This window comes from Epinephelus moara, chromosome 22 (assembly GCF_006386435.1).
Source record: "Epinephelus moara isolate mb chromosome 22, YSFRI_EMoa_1.0, whole genome shotgun sequence".
In the NCBI taxonomy this organism is placed as follows: Eukaryota; Metazoa; Chordata; class Actinopteri; order Perciformes; family Serranidae; genus Epinephelus; species Epinephelus moara.
This window is the reverse complement of record NC_065527.1, coordinates 11,987,829-12,013,776: the sequence shown is the minus strand read 5'-3', so window position 1 is coordinate 12,013,776 and position 25,948 is coordinate 11,987,829. Positions and strand designations below refer to the sequence as shown.

At 42.7% G+C, this 25,948-nt stretch overlaps 1 protein-coding gene across 1 annotated transcript in view; it reads left to right on the top strand.

The window, feature by feature from the left end:
* Positions 1-268: 268 nt before the first annotated feature.
* Positions 269-25,948, top strand: part of adgrb2 (adhesion G protein-coupled receptor B2) — a 273,447-nt gene continuing 247,767 nt past the window's right edge. Inside the window, exon 1 of the mRNA XM_050035088.1 lies at positions 269-1,094. The gene's annotated coding sequence lies outside the window, so the exon portion shown is untranslated. The remainder of the gene's footprint in view (positions 1,095-25,948) is intronic.

Here is a 25,948-nt window from a genome sequence, read left to right as displayed (position 1 = left end):
TACTGCAGAAGTAGCCTTGTTATGTTGGACTGATGGCTGATGAAAGAAAACGTGGTCCATGTTACAATTACGTGCACCAAGTGTGCGAATTTCAACACATCTCTGCATGTGTCACTTGCTGTATTTGGAAACTGCGCGTGCTGACGTCACCACGGGCGATGGTGGTTGGGGTAGGAAGAGCGGGAGGGAGGAAGGGTTCCGTTGTGAACGCGCCTGACGGATCCCCGGCGGAGGGCAGCGAGGGCGCGCATCTCTGTCCTCCGCTTGTGAAGCGACTGCAGGGGAGCCAGATGCCCGTCTGTGAGCCGCTGCCTGTGGATACCTATCCCAAATGCCAGAGCAGGCGAGAGCCACAGACACATTTCAGCCTCTGACGGGGAAGAGGAAAGAATAGGGGCAGTAACCGGAGTAAGATTTGAAAAAAAAAAAAAAAAAAAGATATATATATATATATCTTTTTTTTTTCCTTCCCCCTCCCTCGTTGTCTCTGTTTCAACCTCTGCTTCAGATGAAGAGCTTCCATGGACTTGGAGTACCGGGCATCAGTATTAAAAAGAGCCGTTATCCCACTCAGCCCCTGCTGCTGCGGCGCTGCTGCCTGTGAGCGCGTCCTCTCATTGCATTGGAATATACAGCCTGCCTATATGCGCAAAACCATGGAGATTATATGACGTGGATTTATTATTTTTTCTAACAAAACTGGACATCTGTAAAACCGACGTCCCCTCTTCTTTTTTTATTTTTATATTTTTTTCTGCATTGCCTTTTTTGCGTTCTTCTGTTCCGTTCTTTGGTTTGATCTATGGCTACTTTATGATTTCATGTCCTTAGCGATCCCTCCTTATTTTCCATTTATTTATTTTCCACACTTATTTTGTATCTATATTTTTCTTGGTCCGTGTCGGAGACGCAGAAGTGGGATGCCTCGCAGAGAACATTTGTGGGGAGAAGAATCCGCGCAGCAGCGAGGGTGAATGAATGATAGTCTCTCCTCTCCATCTGAGACGTGCCATGGATGGGAAACTTAATTTGTATCCACGGAACCGATCGGGGAATAGCCGTCGCATCAAATAACTACTGCTGACAGCGATCAGGTAATGTATCCTATCTATTAAACTCAATATCTCTGTAGGAAACCGTTGGACTGTTTCTTTGCGCCAGCAGATCGCTTTGCAGTCTGCCGGCTGATTTATTTATTTCATTCTTGACATCCTTGTGTAAAGTGTAGTTTTAATGACGCATAGAGTCTCAGAATGACAGAAACTGGACCCTCGTTTGCACCAGTATCACCAAGTGTATCTATGGGCTGCTATCCGCGGGGATGTGTGATCTGTGAACCTGAACGGAAGTGCCGGTCCCAGAAAACCCCCAAATACATCTCAGCAGTTGAATTACAGCCCATTAGTTGAGCACAGGTGGAAAGCAGAAGCCCCCTGAATGCTGAATCCCTCAGCTGGAGACACAGGGTGCTGTATGATTGCCTCTAAAGCCGCTGGCAGACCTGTAACTTTGCGCAGTGGCCAAAAGAAACACACACACACACACTCACGCACACACACAGCACATTGTGCGCACATACCCTGCACAGACACTTTTATTTCCACCTTCCATACTGGCTCGCCTCTCTCTCAACGCATTCACATGCTCACGTCCGCCGCCTCCCCCCCTCGCCAACACACACACACGCACAAGCACGCACAATGATGGTGTTCTCTTCTCTCTTATGGGGGTTTTCCACGATGCCATTTTGAGTTTAGGATAACATTTCTAAATCAGAGCTCCTCCACCCGCACCGGAGCTCCTGTAACAGTGCCCGTAATGGCTGGAGATGCCTCTCGGCGTGGAGGATGTCTCCTCCGTGGCCTGGTTCACGCATAGCGCCGGGTTTTTGGGGCTGATGCTGATGTTTCTTCCCGCCTGTGCGCACTGTGCGCCTGGGTGAGTGGGTGCCTTCTCCCGTTGAATGCTAAAGAGCCAGGATGTACCAAAGACGCCAGTGAGCGTGCACTGGGGATTGAGAGGGGGGGCAGGGGGGAAGTGGGGGGCGCTTGCTTGACTTACATCCGTACTGGCATCTCACCCACGCAACAGAAAGCCCTTTGAAAGCTACCTGATCACGCACTGAGGTCCGGTTTATTTGTGGGCGCCTCTGACTGTGGCGTGCGTCTGCCGCAGTGCCGCTTCTTGTTACCAACCTCCTCTCAGTCTCCTCCGTGTTATTTTCACGGGAATGATAAGTATGTGGGGGCCTTTATCGAGTCTGAGGAAACGGTACCTTAGACGGTGTCCCCCCCACACACACACCCTCCTCCCCGGTAGCGAGCAGGTGGCTCAGGTGACGCTGAACGAGAATGACAACCGGGACGCGACAACGGGAGTGCAAAGGAGCCTCCGAGCATCCTCTATCTCTGTGTGTGTGTCTCTCTTTTCTATCCATCTGTTGAGCATGCAGTGTGTGTGTGCGTGTGTGTGCTCCCCCCGCACGCTCCTCAAAACAAACTCCCATCGCTACCATCAAACCCCGTTAAATAATGGAGCGTAACACGCATGGCAGCAGCGACCTCGATTATTTTTATTCCCCAAGTAGCCATCTGTGGCATGTTGAACAATTTCCGACAATATTCTACTTATTCCAGCTCTGAGTGGAGCCAGACTCTGCTGCAGCAGCCTGTGGGTGAACTGGTGTAGGGTATTTAACAGGGACACTGATTCATGAGCAGTGACTGTCTCTTTGCTTCTTGGCACCATTTGAGATTTGGATTAACAGGTCAGATTTAGCCTGTGGCATTACTCATGTTCTGGAGAGGAAGTCCAGTGGTCATGTGATGGATTTTTAAGAAACAAAACCACAAGAAAGCTGTACATTATGACCACAGAGTAGTATTACAGGGATACTCATTTTTCATTTCCCTGCCTGCAACCTGGATGTAAGCACTGAATATCCACAACATCGCCTCCTCTTTTTTAAACGCAGTGAATAACCTCGTTTGTTTTATTTCTCGGGGCTGCTGTCGGAACTAATGGAGCCGGCAGGGCCGTGTCCCCTTTTAGCAGAGATGAGCAACCCACGGGTGATGGCTGATGAGTTGGATGTGAGGGAAGGCTCCTTCTTAACCCTGCTGTACAGAGGACAAAGGCTGGTCAGGGGAATCGGTTCAGTAGAGCCGTGGCAGAGTCTCTGGGGCTTACATTGCATCATTAGCAACTGAAAGTTTCCAGCCTGCTTGTGGTATCCATTCAAAGGATGTGTATTATGTTCATTCTGAGAACATGTGAAGCAGTGACTAATGAGCTCACAGAACATCGGTTCTTGATGCTGCATCAGTATGATCTTTTTTAAAATCTGGCCTACAGATAAAGTTCTGAGGATTTTCTGCTTTTGGTTATAATGAGGAAAAATAGATCTATAATTTTGACTCATTTTGATTAATTTACAGTCAGTAACACAACGTGCCACCCAGTAATTACCAATGAGAAAAACATACCCATGTTTTGATCCATATTTCTAACCCTTGTGTTCCTGTTGAAGAAACAAGAGGCTTAAATGAGATTATGTAATTTAGTTTAAAACCATAAAACTTCTTTAATTGCTTCTTCCTGCCTTAATTTAGATGATAAAAGTGCACCCAACCTACTTTATCCAGTTTTACAAATAAAAAAAATCCATAAACTGCTTGTGGTATCAAGCCAAATAGTTTTGGTTTCATTTGGCCGGATTTCAAGAATTTTGTTTTTGAGGCGTCCTGGATTAAAAAAAGAATCATTGCTTAACTAGACCCAAGTGCAGAAAACACACCACACATATTGATTTAACAAAACTTTCTCAGCTCAATGCAAAACCAGGCGATCTGCTGCCAAAACAGGCGGGCACACTGAATTTACTAAATAACTCCATTAGTGAGGCTGAGTGGAGGGGAGGGAGCTTGGCGTTGGTGTCTCCAAGACCCAGCAACCAAGATCTGGAACACTAAGGTATACTGTATAAGGTCAGCGAGGTAAATGACGAGGCTCATTAGTCAAAGCAAATCTCCACCAATTGGATTTCTCACCAGTGAGAATGAATGTCAGGAGTTGTCCAAGTAGTGTCCAATAGTCTGAGCATCACAAACAAAACTCCATTCAGTTTGGGGTGGTCGTGGAACCTTAGAGACATGTAACTCGAAACCTGGTCAAGTCAAACCAAAGGCATACGGCTAGATATCTCTAGGGCTAAGTGAGAAAATATGTTCTCCTGTAATTTATGTATATATGGATGTTTATTGATTTTTAGAGCACAGAAAACAGGAAAACAAAGCCAACAGGTAGAGCATAATATATGGAACAGTGTGTTGTCAAAAGTGGATACAAAAAATATGTATACAATAGGGCTGCAACTAACGATTATTTTTATTGCCGACTAATCTGTCAATTATTTCTTCAATTAGTCGACTCATCATTTTATTGAAACGTGTTAAAATGTTGAGAAATGTCGGTCTGTCTCTCCCAAACCCCAAAATTATGTCATCTAATGTCTTGTTTCGTACTCACGCCAAAGGGTTTTAGATCACCGTCATGGGAGAGTGTGTAAAGCTGCCAATATTTGAACGTAAGAAGCTGCAATAAGAGTATTTTGGGGTACTTTTATAGTACTTTTCTATGAAAAATGACTCAAACCGATTAGTCGACAACTTAAATAGTCACAGATTATTTTAATAGTCGATTAGTCATCGATTAGTCGACTAATATTGCAGGAGAAATATACATAGCAAGGTGGTTGTCTAAAAATGTTATTAGTCTACGCCCTGAAAGTATTCCAGTACAGAGTCTCAAATCTTATCAAACACAACACCAGAATCTGAGTCTCTCTTCTGTAATTTTTAAAATAGTTTTAAGTGACTTTTACTGACTGGACAAGTTTAAACTTTGACTGGGAACTATGCCCATTCTTTGAATTCATAAATGTTATTCCTGTATGTAAGACAGTCCAAAAATAATAGCTAGCATGAGCAGCTCTCACATAAATCCAAAAGCTAGAGTGCTAAAGCTCAAATTTGTGATGTCATAGTGTATAATGTTGGAGCTGCTCCACTGACAATAAATTGGGGAAGACGTTATAGATGAAACTGGGAGCACCCAGAGGAATGTTCTGAGTATATGGGTACATTTTCTGTTTCAGAAATGAGAACATTAGAGCAGAATAAAGCTTATTTGGCTATAAAAAAGAAAACAATCTCATTCATTGACCATGGACCAGCTCCAGACTTCATACCCTATGACATCACAAGTTTGAGATTTACTTATGTGCCTCTGGCTTTGAGAGAGAGAGGAGCTTGTGTTGACAAATATTGATTGAACTTTCCTGGGCCATGGAAATAATTCACTAGAGTTCTTAATTTTGTTGGTGTTCCCCTTTAAAGGACATGGCCTGCTAGCAAAGACTTCCAGAGTCTGTAATTTGCATCATATTGGCATCTAATGTACGACTGACCAGTGTGATTTATAGATGAAGAAAACACACCTGAACATTTGTTTTGTAAAATGCTGTCCAGAATCTGTAAGTTATTATAGTAACGAACAAACGTCCTTATTTTACTTTGTTGAATATGAGTTCTGATGGTACATGTGTGTGAGAGTGAGTTCATGATTTGCAGTGATAGCCTGTAGCTTGCAAAAGAACAAACTGCCTTTGTGGCCCACAATGCTGCTTTTCATATCTCTCAGTCTCAGGGTGCAGATCTGCCATCTTATTGTTTGTGGTTTTGTGTTTTTTGTTTTTCGGCTGGAGTTGTTCCAGAAGCAGAACCCTCCGCTCTGGGTTTGCGTGCTCCTTGCCAATCTGGCCGAGGCCAGTGTCTGCGGACATCTCCAGAGATCTCTCTAGCTCTTTAGCAGGAGCCTCCTCACGGGGAGCTTCTTGAGGCTCCAGGCTGGATTTTCTCAATGAGATCAAGTGCCTTATTCACAGTCACAGTCAGATGCTCGCTGATTGCGGCAAAACCTTAGAATGACATGTTGCTAGGATGGAGAAGCTGTACATGCTGCCTAAAGCTGCTGTATAAGAGCTGATCAGTGTGGCAAGATGTCATGGTGTAGGAGAATGCAAGGTTTTCTTTGTTCAGGAGTGAAGGGTCAGAAGATGATTTCTGGGTCCTATGAAGTTAGAAGTGAGATATCTGACTGTTGCAGGAATTGTTATAGTGGTGAGATTTTTTATTTATGTTCTTTGTTAGCTTGCAGGCTAATTAACAGTGGTTAACACAGCATAAATGGTTGTTAAACATATAGTAGTATCTGCTACGATGGGTTTATTGGTAGACAGTGGAAGGAAACTCCAGGGTCCAGTTTACATCCAAAAACTGCCCACTCCATGTTTGCTTTCAAAACCTTTTTGATGCTAATGCTAACTCTGCTCTCTGTACTGACAAGCCCACTGTGCACTGTAGGATTCAGGTTTCTTTGCCGGTGTTGTGTCAAAGTCTGTTCCTCTANACGGACAATTTAGAGTCACCAGTTAACCTGCATGTCTTTGGACTGTGGGAGGAAGCCGGAGTACCTGGAGAAAACCCACGCTGACACGGGGAGAACATAATTCAAATTTGGTCTATTCAGTCAAATCTGAACAAACCAACTGCACTGTTGGAGCTCAACATTTCCACAGGCACCTGTTAGCTTCACATTCTCATACCCACAATAGTCATTTAGCAACCACGGTGGTACAACTGATCGCTACAGTTCAGCAGATATTTTACAAACAAAAAAAAGCCTGCCCATGACCTCTTAAAGCTTTCAACTTTATTGCTAAGCCTAGCTAACATGTGCTCATGTGACGAAATTGCTAACATAGATTCCAGAAGATCACTCGAGCAGCTGTGACGACCCCTACGTTGATCACAACAAGGTCATACTGATACATTCGGTAACTCTGTTTAGTCCCCCATGAGGCTTAATCTTGGTGATGTAGGTACCGTCGTACCCAACCACTTCCCTATGTCATCCACAACTTTTTACCAATATAGGTTAACCAGTCCTGGATTGCATGAAGAATTGTTCCGGTTTCTGTCTAACATTTCCAACATAAATCATTAGCCAGTAGACCCATCCTGTACAACTTAGAAGGAGACTCCTCCTGCCTACTTTATATATTTCCATGTATTTTATAGTATTTTCAACCATTTCTCATTGCTTATTTCACGCCCGAGGTCTTTCTGCCAAATGATCCTCAGATTTTTACAAATATCTTTTGGTAACCCACAGAAGATTCTGTAGAACATAGCTGCCCTGTGTGCTGGACCAAGTAACTCTTGGTTCTTACCTTGAATGAATTCACCCATTGTGATACAGCTCCATGTTTGTAAATACTTCCAAAACTTGCCTTTATAGTCTGGATCGTATTTTTGTATGAGTTGTGAAAAAGACTTAAACACTCCATCTAAGTACAGGTCACTTATCTTGTGAATCCCTTTAAAACTCCCCATTACATATGGCTGGGTTATGCCACAACGCTATTTACATGTTTTCCATGTTTAACAGTGATTGGCTGACGTATTAGTGACATGCCTAATATATCTCGCCCAGGCTATGTTTGAATCTCAGATATTAAGGAAGTGCAAATACATCGCCTTCAGTAGAGGAATGTCAAAACATCTCTCAAGTGACAAACTCTGCACAGATACAGGTCAGTATAGTCAAGGTCAGACATTTTTGGGACATACATAACACACTTTTGATTAGAGGGGGACATTGATATGAACATAATACAAAAACTTTACTCCTTGAATATTGAGTGTGAAGGAAATCTGATGGCAATTACATGAAAAAAATCACATTTATTACGGAATTAAATAATGAAATTGGTCAATTTTGACCGGCGCACAGCAGGAAGGTTAAATGGGACAGAGAAATGAGACTGCACGTAATGACTGCGCTATCATTGAATGATCATCTGAGCAGCTGCTGGAAATGCAACGCAAATGACAGTGTGACACATATCAGCCGAAGATGTATGAAAACCAGCCAGTTCTGTGGCAGTTTTATAAGGCCTGTAAATGTGATACTAATAACATCTTCAATATCCGCCCACACGTCATCCAGTAATGCTGGGGATGCCAAATCTATCTCTCTGTCTCTCTCTCTCTCTCTCTCACACACACACACACACACACACACACACACACACAAACCTCCCTCTCACCTATCTCTCTATTTCACATCTCACTTTCACTCAAGCAACTCTGATGGGTAAACGTGCAAGAGCGTACATTAACACACACGCAGCGGGAGGGAGAAAACACAGTACACACAGTGATAGAGGCACGTGTGTGTGTTTGCAGTGTGCACACATGCATACTGTATAAATAGTGCATATGGAGTAGGGGCCAGGCGACAGCTTGGTCTTGCCTGGATCACTGCACCCTGGCTGGGCCATTGTTCCTCTGACACCCCCCTAACACACAAACACACACTTCCTTCCCTTCACTGGCCTTTCCCTAACAAGCTCCCTGCTCTCTTCTCCTCCTTCTATCTCTCTCCTTCTGCTCTATAGCCATTCATCCATCCTGCTGTTTTCCTGTTAAGATATTACCCTTCTGACTTTTGTGATTTCCAATCTTGGATGTTTTTATTTGTTTGGTTTTGCCCAGGTTGATGTATGATTCTAGGTTGGTTATGGCTATCTTCTTTTATCAGTGATGTCGGTTGAGCCCGTTCCAGTAACATGCACTGACAACAAGGCTTAAGACTTTCATCGCCATATCTAGAAACTCTGCTGTCAGCTCTCTGCACATCGGACATTGCCAGCCAAGGCTACCGCTTAGCAAGGGGCAGAGGGCCAGGGAGGGAGAGGAGGAAAATTATCCTGAAATATGAGGATTTGTGGGGTTCGGAGAGATGCGAAGTTGCTTAGTAGAGAAAAAAAATCTGTAGATGTAAAAGGGATCAGAGGTGAAAGATTTTTAAGGCCAAGTATCTACTTTTCTCCTCTCCTCTCCTCTCCTCTCCTCTGCATCATATATCGTGCCCCCCTACTTTGTATGTTCTGCCATGCTCCATTTGGAGTCACAGATGCCTCTGTCACTGGGGTGGCATTCATTTGGCGCGGCCGTGGGTGACTGTGTCAATATTTGCAGGGAGTGCCATTTTGTTTTGGGGCGCTCTATAAGCATGACTGGGTTTCGGCGAGGCTAAGGCTGAAGGAAAATCAACAGGAAACAAAAACCCTGGTTGTATAGAGTCAGTCTTGACAATTAATTAAGCTATTTGGCCAGTGGCGATCCTAGACTCTGGGAGGTCCCGGGCAAAGAAGCGCGGCGGGGCCCCGTTTTAGTGCGGTTACACCCAATGTTGTATGTATGATAGTTAGAGGTTGCTAGCTAACAGTGTCCAGCTGTCATATGATAGTTAGAGGGGGCCCTGGGTGCAGCAGTGGTGCACGTTACAGTGCCTTTATGGGAGGTTTAAGGGGATTTATAGTTATATAAGTGACCATCAGGGGCCTTTTCCTCGATTATTTTTTGTGGGGCCAAAATATTTGCCTGTTTTGCCTCTCCTAAGGGTGCGCCCCTGCTTTTGGCAAGAAAATTGAAAGAATAAGCCTCCTTCGGAATAAGTAGTTTGTGTTGCAGGAGGATGAGGTGAGAGAGAAAACAAAACAAATTAATTGCCTTGAATGGCTGGGATAATTCACATCTCTGATTAATATTGATCGTGCAGGGGATACGAAACTGCCACAACACAACCATAGAGAATCGTTTATTCAATAAGTTTTTGTGTTGATAACTCTCTTTGTGCAAAGATGAACAAGGAGTTTGTGCTGAGCAATGACTGGGCAGTATGAGGTTGTTACTTGTGTGTGTGTGTGTGTGTGTGTGTGTGTGTGTGTGTGTGTACGCTCCTGTTTGGTGACTGACTGCATCCCGGCAGTAATATTTGCCTTTTATGTTATGTTTTTCATAATGTGTGGCCCTTAGAGACGGCGAAAGAGCAAGAGCTGGCAGATTGTATTGATTCAGTGCATCTAAAGTTGCTGTTTTATAGTGCAGTACGGGAGGGCCCGCAAGGATCGCCTAAGCTACAGTACTTGTTTTCATGATTGCTTTTCTTTTGGTTGCTTCTCAGCAACTTACTGGACCTACCTTTTAATTTCCGTCTCATCTTTATGCCTCCTTTTATTGCACTTGTTTGTCTCTATATTCTTACCATTAACCATGCACACACTCCAAAAACTCTCTTCTCTATTTTTACTTCCTTCTCTTATGTAATGGAAGATATCCACACTCCCTTCATCCACAGAAATACACATACAGTTGCTACCCTTTGCAGCTCACGCACAAGCAGGCTGGCTAGTTCCACTGCTTAACTCGGCGTTCAGAGGGCGCGGACTCATCTGCCTTAGCACACTGGCCTCGTCATCAGCGGAGTGCCCTGCTGTGACACCCGTCGGCCTCTATTACGGCTCCTTACAGAGGAGGACGCTTCGTGTTTTCAGGCCAACAAGTGGAATGCTGTGCTCTGCCGGAGCAGATGGAAGGAGCCCGGACTCCTTTGTGGTGTGATCTAATGGGATCTGATGGGTGCATGTGCGCATGTGTCCAGTGTTGTGAGTGCAGGCTTGGTAAATACCATGTCTTGTGCATCCAAATGCTTTTAGTGGGAAATAGTAGGATATCACAGAAGTGGACCCTACTGCAGGGTTTTATTTTGAAAAGAAAAATGTGTGTTATACAGCAGCATCACTCAGAGGAGGTGAGTACAGCATCACAGTTGCATTTCCATTCGTTTTGTTGGCCAGCATCGTGAATTTGTGTCGCTACGAATGTGCAGTGATGCCTCCTACCTCTTAGTCAGTTACAGAAACAATCCTGGAAAGTCCTGATTTTGTAGTAATATTTAACCTGTCCAACACTCAGAGGCCCCCTGACATCTTCACGCTTGTCCTTGGTGAAAGAGAGAGAACATCTATGACAAAGTAAGAGCGAGTCGTTACCTTGAATAAGGGCTTCTACAACTCCCCAGGCTGTTGCTGTACATAAAATGTCTACTTGGAATGTGCTCCGCCTGCCTGTTTGAATAAAAGTTAAAACCAAGAAAAAAAAAGGGAAAAATCCGCCAGGCACTCGGGGGTAACACACGCTGTGATTTTTTTTGTGCTGCCAGCTTTCATGTTTCATTAGTTCGGTGCGAGTCTGTGTCCTATATGTGTGTACATTGATGCATGTGCAATTATCCATGCCTGAGATGTGTTAATATGTGTGTGTGTGTGTGTGTGTGTGTGTGTGTGAGTGTGACTGACTGACTGACCGTGGAAAGCCTCCCCAGGTCCAGCGGCTTGTCAAAGCTATGTCTTGTGTGTTTTGGAGGCAGTAGAGTGGACAGGTGGGATTCCAGCCCAGAGGCATGCTGGGTAGAATCACTGTGGGGCAGGTGTGTACATTCGACAGTGCGGGGTTACCATAGAGACGACTTACCGCATCCCGGCAGTGTGTGCTGTATAATTATTTTTTCTGTACATGTTACAATCTCTGGATGGAGATCAGCCAACCGATCAGTGTTTGTATTCATCACATGTAATCATATAATGTATAATGTAAAGAGATCCATTGTGTGTCTCTGTGTTTGTTTGCGCTCTGTAGACCACATGCATCCTTCAGTGTCTAATTCCTAATGGAGTATTTCAGAGAGAGGGAGCAAAAAGGAGAAGTGACCAAGTGAGAGAGCTGTGCTACTGTAATGGCTTCAGACTGTACTGAGAAGGCTGCATGCAAATGTGGCTCCACAGTGGATAAAAGTCTGCATTTATTAATGAAGTAATTCTTAATACTGTTAAACAGACTCATTTAGGGAGTGAAGGAGACTTTGGGTAGGAGGTCAGTAAAAAAACAAACAAACAATGCAGCTGCTTGTGGCAGCATCCTGTTAATAGAGTACTCCACCAATACAGCAGCTCACTCCTGTAACGTCAGACTCATGGTGGTCAGTTAAAAAAGAAAAGGATCCAAATCGATGCATCAGAGCCAGAGGTATGGTCCTCTAACCTGTCAAAATCTGGCTGGTGCCTACATTACCCACAATTCAACACCACCTCTGGCAGTTGGGTTGGCGATTTGGATGTGCTGTAAGGTAGTTTTGAGCAGCTAGCCTAAAACCAGAAATGAGGAGGAGGGCTAAGCTCCTTTCATTTTCAGATCTGTAGTCTCAGGCCCAGGTGATGTCAGCTGGGGCAGTTCATTAGATTCCATGCAGCTACTTTGAGCCGCAAAAAACGATGGTATACCCAAAGTAACATTAATTTATCATCATCATTGTCAAATACAGGAGCTTGTTAGTTATGAAGTATATTTACTCTTAAAACATATGTGGCTATTTTGACGTAAATTTGAGAAAGCTACTTCAAACTAACACAGCTCAAGCTCAAGCTGAAATATTTCTCATGGAGATTTTTACCATCTTAAAGGAGCAGTGTCTGGGATATAGTGGCATCTAGTGGTGAGGATTGCAGATTGCAACAAGCTGAAACCATGTGCCAAGAATGAACTCCTGGTTAGAATTCCTTCTGTTTTCACTGTTTGGAAGGTTTTTACCAGGAGCCGAATTATCCACCGAGGTCTCCTCCCTTCCAGAACAAAGAGACCTGGGGCCGTATTCACAAACATTCTGAGAATACTCTCAGAGAGCTCCTGATTTAGCCTAAAAAAATTAAGTAAAGAGTCCTAGCTTAGGAGTGATTTAGGAGAGTTCTCAGAGCAACTTGGAGCAAGAAATGGACAGAAACCTTTTTCTTAGTGAGGAGGTGTGGTTGACCTCGTTGCTAGGTGTGATGCTTTCTTTTAACAGATGTGATTGGTTGTCACAGACACGCCCCTTTGTGAGCCTGCAAGATGTGGACACCCAGTGGAAATGAAATGACCTGCTGACTGTGAAAGTGTCATTGTTAGTGTGATCACTCTGCTGATGGAAGGTTGAGACAGACTCAAGTCATCACTGCTGCACTGTTGCATTTCTCCAGTTTTCCAAATATCTTAGTGTTGTGATCGTTTTCTTTGTGGCGTTTTAGTGTTAGGGGGGAAATGTGTGCGTGTCTCTAATGAGATCAACCACACAAATTATCCCTGCATGAGCTAATCTGTAGCATTTCATTTACTCACTGTCATGCAGAGTTTGGAGGATATCTCTCCGACCTCTTTGTCTTTCCACCATTTTCTCCTCTGATTAAGAAACTCTTAAACCTCTTAAAAGTCCTCCTCCCTGCTCCTAACAGTTTATCACCATAGGAGCTCTTTTAAGGTCTAAGATACTCTGTGAATAACCTTTATCTATACAAGGATCTAGTCTTAACTTGAAGGGGAAATTCTAAAAAAAAAAAAAGTCAGAATTCTACGAATTTAAACCCTTTAAGAACACAGAATGAAACAGTTTCATGGTAGAAATCATTGTTTTTCCAATGCTGTTTGGCTCGTTACAGAGGGGCTGACGCAAAAACGTGAGTAGGCCTATCTAGCTACAGTAGAAGCATGGTGGTGCAACATGGCGGACGTTGGGGACAAGGACCCACTCCCTATGTGGATATAAACAGCTCAATCTAAGGTAACAAAGACACAATGATTTTTAATTTCAGGTGATTCTACACTTGAGAAAACATACATTCCATTTCTGATAATATGTGTCCCTAAATCTTTTAAATAAATAACTGTTTTTTGGAGTTTTTGTATTATTTTCAAAGTTAATATGTACTGGGCCATCCAAATCCATCTCCTTTGCCACAATTGTTAGACTCCAACCATTACAGCCCAACATATTTGATTGGTAGAGCTACTTGAAATGGTACACAGCCTTGGAGACTTCAGAGTGGACCTGGGTAGCAAAATAATACACAAGCTATATGTAATAGCACATGCCAAACTCCATCTTCTTCCCCAGAACTTCAATTTTCTACTCATATAGAGGCCTGGACCTTGCAGGGTATGTAAGTGTTGCAGAGTGGCAGAGAGTGGAGCCATGTTATTTTGTGTGGAGTAGCTTTTTTTTGAAAGTTGCGGTGTTGGTTTTCTCTCTTGCTCCCTCTAAGTGCATTTGATTGCTCTTGTGCATTTGCAGTCTGTGTCTCTTGGCCACTAACATCAAGTGTATGTGTCCCTGCGTGGCAGTGCAGATGTTTGCTTTAAAAACCACAAAGTGACTGTTTTTGTGGGATGTGTCTGAGCGGGTGACAGTTCAGATGGACTGATTTCACAACTTACAAAGAGCTCCAGTTGTTTGCTCTTATTTCCCTTTGGACCATCATCTTTTTGTTGCTGTCTCTGTACATTCGTCAAGTGAAGTCGCACAAGTCTTTACAGCTTGGGGTTACTGTGAAAAATGTGTTCCAGTTAAAACATTTTCACCCAGAGTTGACACATCTTTGTGTCCGTTTTTGCCACATGCAGCAAATCTGGACCCGTGTGCTTCTGTTGGTGTCTTTACATACTTTGTGTGCTTTTACGCCTCTTTGAAATTCAACTTTGTGCTGTATAATACAACTGAGGTGCAGCATTCATCCCATTTGCTATGGAGCAGGACTGGAGCAGGTTTTCTCCCAGCATGAGTGGAGAGCAAGTGTGGAGCTGCAAATGTAAAACCAACAGCAGCTGAGACGGCAGTGAATACAGAATGTTTTGAGCGGGGAGGAACTGCTGCTATTCCACTCTGCTCACAAACCAGGGGATTATGTGTGCTGGATTTAATGGAATATTTAGGAGAATTTATTTATTCAGGTGTTAAAGTGTCCACATCAGTCAAATTTGATTTGCTTTGGTGTCCCGATATCAGGCCTTACTAATAATAGGCCAAGTGTCCAAAACCATTTTTCTGAAGCAAGCGCACTCCTGACAATGTGTTAACGAAGTCTTGTGGAAATGGCCGAGGAAGGCATGGCCTTTAAAACTTTTAAGAAGTAAAACTTTTAACTTTAATTAAAGCACCCCCATGCAGTCAAGTGGTCATTATTCATAAGGTCCTCAGAGGTTCCAGTGTTAATAATTTACCATCTCAGGGGAAACTGAGCATATGTATGGACATGGAAAACAATAAGGTGGAAAACAGCAAACAACAACCTCTGCAAGGCAAATCGGGTTCAGCCTCGCAGCTTAAAACGTCTAAAAATGAGTTACTGCAGTTAATAACATGACTCTGATTTTCATGGAGCACCACAGAGAAATACAGGTCTTTAGGAGCCGGACTTTGTTCCCTTCACAGATGCCTAGTGTAATTTACCATCTCCCCACCAAACACTGCGACCGGAGGCTGCGTCATCATGTGGCCCCCCGGCTACCATCACAGCAATTAGACAGGAAGATGAAATGAGAGTGTTGCAGAGGCCAGCGATGTAATTAAACTTGGAGTGAGAGGCCACTGGGCCCCCATGAAGTAATACCCGGCTTGCACACATACTGTGCGAAGGCATCGTCGCAGAGGCCTGAGTGTGTGTGCGCTTCAACAGTGTGGTTAATCTGCACTGTCTGCATGCTGTGTGCGCACCATGGAGGCAGAGAAAGGCACATACAGAGGTGCATGTGTGGACATGGAAATCCTGAATTTGAACTGACAGCGGCCAGTGTAATACGGTTAAAGGGGCTGTATTTGACTCTCAGGAAATTAATGTTGTAGCAAACGGCTGTTTGCTATGTATAATAATATATAGTGGAGTAATGGTGTCCTGAGCAGACAATGAAGTCATGCTCCCTCTGTGTGTTGTAATTCAAGCTTCTCAGGTCCTCTGTGTGTGTGTGTGTGTGTGTGTGTGTGTGTGTGTGTGTGTGTGTGTGTGTGTGTGTGTGTGTGTGTGTGTGTGTCCTACTGGCAAGCTAATCACCGCTACTCTGCACTGCAGTCATACCTTGGTTACAGCTGATAGCATCGTGATAGCATCGTGCCACCCATGGTGGCGCAAAGGTGTAACGCCCACCCCTCTGATCCCTCCTACATTAACACTTTTAGCACTGTTAGCTGCTAGCTAGCAGCTCAGCCACCTCCATGTTGAGAGCTGTGTGTAGACAGTCCCAGCTCAGACTCTGATACATAGACATGCTCTGAATGTTGCATTTACATTGGTGTAGACATTTCCTTTGTTCTGTCTGTGGTTTTAGAAAGATCCCACGGCACACTTGGATTGGCATCACGAGAACCGCTGGAGTATATGATAATATCACAGCAGTTTACCTAACAAGGCAACACAGTGGTGCAGTGGTTAGCATTGTTGCCTCACAGCACCAGGGTTTCTGGTTGAAACCCAGGGTGTGGGAGCCCTTCTTTGCAGAGTTTGCATGTTCTCCCCGTGTCAGCGTGGCTTTTCTTTGGCTACTCCAGCTTCCTCCCACAGTCCAAAGACATGCAGGTTAATTGGTGACTCTAAATTGTCCGTAGGTGTGAATGTGAGCGTGAATGGTTGTCTGTCTCTATGTGTCAGCCCTGTGATAGTCTGGCGACCTGTCCAGGGTGTACCCTGCCTCTCGCCCAATGTCAGCTGGGATAGGCTCCAGCCCCCCCGCGACCCCTAACAGGATAAGTGGTTATAGGAATGAGTTTTCCTGCCTTTATTTTATTTTCAGTACTTTTTGTCGCAGGAGTAGAGATTATGCTGCTGTATATGCACTGTTCAAATGTTAAGTCAAAATGTGTCGGTGTAGCATAAATCATAAAAATATTTCTAATGATCAAACGTGCAGCTATAGTATCAATCCTTTGTTTTCATCTCCTAAAATGTAGAGCAGGAAGGCATGACTTCTGTGACCATATTAAAACATGTTGTGGTCTCATAAACTGGTCAAACAGATAAACTTAGCCGTGGTAACATCCCTACTTATAGGTCATGTGGTTTAGAGAAAGTAAGAGCACATGATAGTTGGATCTCTGATTTGTTTCATCATATCTGGTCTGTCCTGAAACCACTCCCATGAGCGTGCTCTGCTGATATGGAGGTAGTTTGGTTTGCAGTAAACAGAGGCTGTAAAAGACCAAATTGAATTGTTTGTTGGCCAAGTCTAAAGCTACAGCTACGTGACATCCTGCTCGGCCAAATTTCGCCCGTGCTCGGTGGAAACTTAACACTGCTACACAGTGCAATTTGAGTTGTTAAGCAGTTGGCGTTCCTCTGCTCAAATTGTAATGAGTTGACTTGGGATCCTGCAGAAACCAAATGTGTCCAAAGAGTTAGCTATTCTTGGAATCAAGGGGAAAAGTACAGGGTAATTGTCCCAGCCATGATCTTTTTAATGCATTATCTCCAGTAAAGCCCCCGATACAGGATCATAAAACATCTTCTTAAACAGCAGATGGCACAATTAGAGGTAAAAGGTTTCTATGCTTGTGGAGGATTGGAGTACTGTTTTATCCGAGCCCCAGCCTGAAACTAGGCTCATGGTAATGGTTCTCTTATCAAATAGCTTTAATTTAATCAGTAATACATACATTCTATTTTTCCCATTTCATATCTAAACTGTGCTTAATCCTTTTTCTTTCATAAGGTTGTTCTTTGAGGTTTTTCCCTTTGTTGCTTGTGTGAGTACCTCAGTGGCTATCCGCTGTGCAAACCTTACTTATTTTTATGATAATTTTCGGTGCACACACATACATTTCACCGTTGAGTGCGTATCACAGCAGTCGTCGGCACTCATCTGATTTACCGTCACATCTCCTCACTGATGTTAACCATGTTTATTTAAAAGAAAAAAGCTCCGGCTTTACATACCGAACAGATAATATCTCCACGGTGGGACCTGGACTCCACAGGAACATAATTGCATGCGTGTTCCCTGCCTCTTTTCTATTATTTCTCTGTTGAAGTAGAACTTTACTCCTGAGCCCTTGCGCTATGTGCTCAGTCTCACACACACACACACGCTATGCTTCCTACTCAGCTGCGACACATACATACACGCGGCGTGACATACTGCGACACATGAAATCTTGTCTTATTGCAATTACAGCTCAGCAGATGCGCTTATCCTAGAATACTTTTCTCTAGAGGGGCTCCCTGTTGCTATGCTATTGTCTTGCTGGTTGGGACTCGCAGAGGCACTTAATCTAACCCTCTGATTTTGACAATGAAGTGAATACGACGACTGTGATCTTAAAAGGACAGGATAGAAATGTAAATGCAAAAAATACAGAGCAATCAGGATTGATCCATCAAGTTTAAATGCGCAGGATTCTCACATTAAAGTGTATTATCCACTTTAAACTTGACAGTTCGTCGTTTTAACTCATTTGTGTACATGGATGTAGCCGATTTACTAGCATAATCTCAAACATAATCTCTTCTAAGATACATACGGATCTTCTTAGTACACTTACAGTCGGTTACTACACATGAACATTAAAATCAGCCATTAGTACCATATGACTTTCTCTATATGTGCTCTGGTGAGGAAGAAAATCCCTGGTGATGCTTTGATAGGTTTTATTGCTTGCAGCCTGACAGCGTTTTAATTCCCCTTGCGGTTCCAGTATCATAGCAGCCCAATCTCCTCTCACCACACCATCAGCACCTTTCTCCCGAACCCAATTTAGCCAGGGATCCTAAATCTAGCACGCTGGAGACTCAAGAGATTCAGAACAGTGCTCTTGGTGCAGTAGCACCCTAGCACCTTCAAGGAGCAGACTGCCTCAGAATGTAATTAGATGCTGCCAATCTCTTGCAATCGCTTGGGAACGAGGCTTGCGGGTCTCTTAATGGAGACGGTTTCTGCATGCACGTATCCTTTCGGAAGTAGAGCAGAACTCACTCTCAAACCGGCGTGTTAAACATCAAAGTATCTTGTTAAAATGCCCGTTGTTATGAATGTCCCTCGTTGGATCTGATCTCATTTACTAAATGATGCTTTGTTAAACTTGCACGTCTTGTAAAACAAATTACAAATACCATTCGCAACGCAGCCAGGCTTTCTGTAATTAGGAAAGCAGGGTTATTTGCTTGCAAAAGTGTTCATCCGTTGGGAATGTCGAGGATGAAGGGTCATTAAATATCTCACCTTTTCTAAAACGCTTGTTTTACATCCTAATTAAAATCACACAGTCCAGTATATATTGTCCAAGGTGATAACATCATCTCAGCTCCAACTGTGCCACGGCGTACTTTCCTGACAGATATGATGGCCGGTATGATTATCAGTAAATGATGGTCGCTGATGGTGTGTTAAACCGTGATATATAGTGGTTTAAAGCCTATAGAGCTTAAGCTATAATGTGAATGTAGCTTATGGGATTCTTGCCTTTACTATTTCCAAAGTCACTCCAATGCTTAGCGCTGCCATTAAGGCTTTTAAGGTATTTATGATATAGTAAATATGCAAAGTACGAATTGCTACTAAGGATCTGCCACTGTAAAGCATTAACCTATAGGATGTTCTAATGTTGTAAAGACAAGGGGGACATCTGAATGTAGTGTACACACACACCCTGCTAGTGCTGCAGACACTGCGATGGCCCTGTACTCGATATGTAGTCTTTGTTCTTCCTTAAGGCAAGGTTAAATGCCTGTAAATACCAATCGAGCGTATGAGAGTGCAGGTCTGAACACATGAATCATCGTGTAACTGCATACAGGTGTATGTGTGTGTTTGAGTGTGTGGATTTGCCTATATGTGAGCGCGCATGCAAGTGTCTGGCAGTGAAGTGATAGGACTCTCTCTGGCTCTTTTTCTTGTCTGTATCCCATATCTACACTGCTTCACACAGTTACAGGATTAAATTTATCAGCGCCCGTGTGTGTGTGCGTGTGTGTGTACTGTACGTGCTGAAGGCTGTCTGGAGTGAGAGCCACTGTCAGAGCTGGACAGCAGAAGGTGGCGGCAGGAATAAGAGGCTACTGGCTTTATTAACCCCTCACTGGGCTGAGTGGAGCAGGCAATTACAAGCAGTCATATAGCTGTCACATTGCCAGTGGGAGACAGCTGTAACACACACACACACACACACTGACACAGACATGCACACTCACAAGAAGTATCACATCCTTTACTTTAATTAAAGGATAATAATGAATAGTTCCATGCCATTATTCCTACTGGTAATAATAAGATTGTACTCAGCGAGTTAATTGCTGAAATCTAATAAGTAGGCGACGACGCCAAGACGTAGTCAGATGGGGCAAGAAACACAAGCAGTCAGACAGAATTCATCAACATTATCTGGAGGAGAGAACGTCGGCAAACATATCCAGTGGCTTTACTGTCTGTTTAATTAAAACCTGTTTGACTCCTTGTGTTACTGACCTCATTGGACAGTGATGTTGCAATGTATTTTTATATGCTGTGGCTGGAGGCATTATGTTTTCGGGTTGTCCATACATTAGGGATGTTCCTGGTGACTAATTTCCCCGTCGACTAAACGAAAATTCAAATTAAGATGAGTCGACTAGTCTAAAAAAGGAAAACACTCAGAAAACAGTCAAAATTTAGCACAATTTATTGTTAAGTATTTGAAACATTGTCCCAAAACATATTGTGTGCATTAAGAGCCCTTTGAAGCCTTTAATCACAATCTTCAACAACCATGTTGGATTTTAAATGCCACTGAAGTACGAGACACTTTGCGCCGTACGGTATGAATGTGGACATGATGGCAACTCAGTCAAAAGTTAACCGCTAACATAACTTAGTGGTTACGCTAAACCACTAAGTTAAAATAAATAAACTGCCTCTGAAAAGATGACATTGCTCCAATTTCCCGCTGTACTGTTTTAAAACTCCAGTCTACTCGAGCATTACCGCGGGGAGGGGGACTGCTGTCTGACAGCTCTGTAGCACCCACTAGAGGTGGGTGGCTGCATGACAGTTAAGCAGCCTTGTACTTTAAGAAAACACTAATAGGTTTAACTGACAAATATTTCTGGTGCTGACTAGCGAGGGGGCGGATGTTTAATCGTTTAGACGACGAATCGCGCACATCCCTACCATACGTATGCCTTTACATGTGTGCGTCCCGTTCTTGTGAATGCGATATCTCAAGAACGCCTTGAGGAAATATCTTCGAATTTGGCACGATCGTCCACAAAATTTCTTATTAAATTTCACACAAATGTCCAATAGGATAAAATGATGACATTTATGTTTATGTTTATTTTATTTAGAAAGGGACAGTGCACATTAATTAACATGATCACTTAAGTCACGTAAATGTGCCCGATTTAGCCCCACAGGCCAGTTTTCATCTGCAGTCCTGTACATACAAGAAAAAGACATTAAAATATCGTACCAAAGGACAGAAGCACATAAGCACAGATAAAAGCGGATCGATGGCAAAAACATTACGAACATTAAGTGATGACATTTTATATCCACAAGGTCAAAGGTCACCTTAAATGTGGGTGTCCATCTTGAAACTGCAGTGACTGAATAGATATTCGGGTTGCAGGGTTGAAAATGAGTGTGAAGCATCCATGTTGTGTTTAAGACTTTGTAGCTTCCACAGCAACATCCATATTTGAAGCATTGCCAGCTGTCATGGTAACATATGAGTCTGGACGTGGATGTAGGCTGTAACTGCAACTTGACTGGTTCTCGAAGGCATACGATTACAATTCTCATTTATATGTTTTGTATTTATCAGCACAATAATAGCAAAATATACCTGCTGGTCAGAGGTTTATTTTGCAGTCATGTCAATCAGATGATTGATTGATTGATTGATTGATTGATTGATTGATTGATTGATTATTATTACTAAAACATTACGGTGTAAGCAGAATGGTTAAGTTGTAGTTTATGGTGATTTGTATACTGTTGGCATATTAAAATGTTTTTTAATTTAACATCTTAGCTGAAAAAAATAAATAATGCAGTTAAAAGTATTATATTTCTGTCTTGTCATATATAAGTATTAAGTAGCAGAATATAGCTTGAGTAAATGTCCTTAGTTATAGTCCACTACTGCGCACACACACACATTTTTAAAAGGTTTTCCTTTCACATTAACATCAGTCTCTTCTGCAACACCTCTGCAGCAGCTAGGAATGCTGCTTCCTCTCTTCATTCCCCATTTTGTCTTATAAACACTGCACCCACATCGACTCTCCCCCTCTCACATTCTATTTCAGGGTGTTAAGCTGCTGAGCATGGCCAAACCTGCTCACAGTGGTACAGTATATCTGATCAAATCAATACCTATTTCTCTCCCTCTCACTTTTTCTTCTCTTTCTCCCCATTTCTGACTGCGGTTAGCCATGATGGGATGATTGGAAGGCGATACATCCACCGGGTCCGTCTTGTCTGTGTGAGATAGATAGATTATTGGGGGGAGCAAGATCAGTAAGAGAGCTTTGCCATACGGCGCCGCTATAAGGTGTTAGCAGATCCATCAGTGTAGCACGCTTAGTGGAAGCCGACCCAAGCTTACTGGACTCGCTTGTGATGCCATGTAACTCCTCCATCTCGCCTCCCCTTCACGTCCCCCATTAACACCTCGTGGGGCCAATAAGGGAACAGATTGAGACGTCTTGTAACACCCACAAACAATCAGCTGCATGTCAGCCATTTTCCAATGTTTGCCTCCACCAGTTTGTCAGATGCCCACATTTCTCACAAGTGTCTATTCTCGCCTCTCTGTTCTTTCCTATCTGTGTTGTCTTTTGGTTTCCATTATTTCCTCTTCCACACTTGAAGCTGTAGTGTGCAAAATTTATTTGCATCTCCCATGAGAGCTTAATCTTTTTTTGCTCTGTTCATTGAGCCTTTCCTCTCGATGATTGTATCTCCCTCTCTCGATGTGGGGGAACGTTTGTTATCGTCTGGGTGCAGAATACGAGCCATACAGAGTGATTCTGTTAGTTTTTTTGTGACCAGAGGAGGTCAGTCTGCCGCATCTCTGCTCAGATGTCTTTGTTTTTTTTGTCTTTTTCCACCGTCTTGCCGTCTGCCTTCCTCGGCTGTGTTTTGATGCCTTTGTGCTCGCTCAGGTCCTGTTAGTTTAAGGAAAATGTGAGGAGCCACAGTGTTTCATTAGTACAGCAGCTCCCATCACAGTACACTGAGCAAACACACACATACACACACACTCAGCTCAGCCATTTATTCATGACTCAGCCAGCAGGCCGACACGGTGTGAGCGTATGTGGTGATGTGTGCTGCCTTTGCTTTTGCTCTTTTATCAACATCTAAAGCCTCTCCTCGTACTCATACTGTCTTCACACACACGTACCTCTGTGTATAGCTGTCCATTCCCATCACTCTTACCCATGTCAGTCCCCTTCTAGATCTCATCCTATGCACTACACACACTTAAGGGCTGTGTGTTCCCTCTCTGAAGCTTGCTTACATTAGAGGTTTGTTTTCCTTTTTTTGTCTTACCTGGCATAAAATATATTTTCATGTTTTGTATTTTCATTTTGCAGACCTGCTGCTATGGTTACGAGCGGGCTGTCTTTGAAAATCCTGTTTTGTGTGTGTGTGTGTGTGGTTTTGAAACCCTCTTGTGAGCCTCCAAACACACACATGCCTTTTTTTTTGTCTTTGTCTGTGTCTCTTCAAACTTCTTCACTTCTATGTGATGGAAAATAAAAACAAATACACACACGCATTAATTAGATCAGTGTTTCCCTTTTAGGCGAACTGGTAGGCTCCTTCTGCTGCAGATGACAGGATAAGGAAGGCTCAGCTAATTAATCCAACTAAAAAATACCAATTAAGATTTGATTAAAAAATATATCCACAAATAGGATTACAAATAAGGTTTGAAAATGAACTTTTTTGTCCACCTACCACCATGGCTGCTAGATCCCAGAATTTACCAGCCACTCAATAAATAACTTTTGTCTTTTGGCCGGTGGCTTGTGCTAATTTCCAGCATGATACTGCTGCCTCTAAATAGGGTCGTGTTTACTGTGTTCACGAGAAAAGTACATTTAAACGTCCCCGCTCATGTCATATTCACAACCTCATAAGTGGAAATGTTATAAAGGCTCAAAGCTGTAACTTGCTTACATTCTCAGAAATGGCAAAGTTCATGTTTAAGTGGATGGTAAGATACTATCCTCCTCTTTATTTCCTGCGTTATGTGACCCGCTCACTAGCTTGTTAGATCATTATCCTCAGTAGCATCCATGTTGCAGTTACCTTGTAGCGATGCTCTCATGACTAAACCACTTGAACACTTAGCATATCCTGTACACGTCCTCCTATGTCATAACCACAAGCTCATGAGTTCCATTTATAATTAGCATATATTTACGATAACCAGTAATTTGCCCTTCAGCTTCAGTTGTTACACAGCAGCAGTTCTTTCAATTAAGAGTGTGTGAAAACTTAGCATGAGCAGACATGTTATCCAGAAACAGTTATCCAAAAGTAAGGATAAATGGTTGAAATAATTTGCTTAAAGTGATGAATAAGCCATCCAAATTGTTAACTAGCTAACGTTAATGGATTAATAATAGTTGGACAAAGTAATGAGCAAGAAGTTGAAATAGTTAGCACAAGCAGTTGAAAACATCAACTAGCTAAAGTAATGTATAAGCCATTCCAATGGTTAACTAGCTAACGTAAAAGAATTAATAATACAGTAATTAGGCAAAGTATTGAATAAGAAGTTGAAATAGTTAGCTGTCTAAAAATAATCGGTTAAGACTTGAAATAGTTAGCACAATTAGCATGGATAACTAGCTAACGTTAATGAATTAATGAATTAATAATAGGCAAAGTATTGAAGAAGTTGAAATAGTTAGCTGGCTAAAAGTAATTGATTAGGAGTTGAAATAGTTAGCACAAGCAGTTGAAAACATCAACTAGCTGAAGTAATGTATAAGCCATTCCAGTGGTTAACTAGCTAACATTAATGGTTTGATAATAGTTAGACAAAGTAATGAGTAAGAAGTTGAAGTAGTCAGCTGGCTAAAAGCAATTGATTAAGAAATGGAGTAGTTAGCATATTCAGTTGAAAACATCAGTTAGCCACAGGCAATGGAAAAAGAGTTTAAATAGCATAAGACTTAAAAATAGGTGATGAGCTAAAGGTAATGGATAAACAGCTGAAATAGTTAGCATAGGCCTTATTAGTTGAAATAATTAGCGAAAAGCAAAGGTGTGGACTTGAGTCACATGACCAGGAATTGAGTCAGACTCAACATATTTGTTGACGTCAGGCTTGACTTGATCTAATTCATAAAGACTTGCAACTCTACTTGGATTTACACACCACTGACTTATGACTTGACTTTACCCTGAGTCAACTAACAAAAATGCTATTCATTCCCAACAAGTTGACACTTATGCTTATTCCTCAGATCCAGTTTGTTTGAACCATACCATCCAATTAAGTTGGAGGAAAGAACCATGAAGAATTAACATTGCGTTACTGAGCACCAGTTAAAACAATAATACCAAAGACTTAATGTGTGACTTGCAAAACAATTACTTTGTCCCATCTCTGGCTAAAAGTTCTGTATCATCAACTGAGAAAGTGAGCACGATCAGGTGAAATAGTTAACTAGCCAATGAATAAACAGTTGAAATAAGTCATCCAGCATCCACTTCTGCCAATCCAAGTGCAAACAACACTCAAACACTGACAATTCATGAGTGTGAAAAAAAAAAAAATACAGTATCGCTATACAGTGTTAAAAAATATCCAATTTAAATTCCATACATCAGAACATGGTATCTGGAACATACATGATAGGGGGGTTCAATAAAGGAGAGCTCATCTGATAGGACTGTGGGGTATATCAAACCGAAAATGTTTGGAATTACTGAATTAGTTCACCATTCAGCTGCTGACTACATAGCCATAGTCCAGATAACCCTGCTAATGTCTGTCACTTTCTCTCCCCCTCTCCTCCTCTCCTCTGTCACGAAACCTCTCCCTCCCCCACCCTTGTGTTCCCTAACTTTACATTTTTTATTTTGCCTAGTGACTCAGTGCTGGCTTTGTGGCTTCAATCATCACGTATTTATGAGAAGCCCTTAAATGCACTCCAATTCTGGAGGCGTGGTGCTGAAAGAGATTTCTT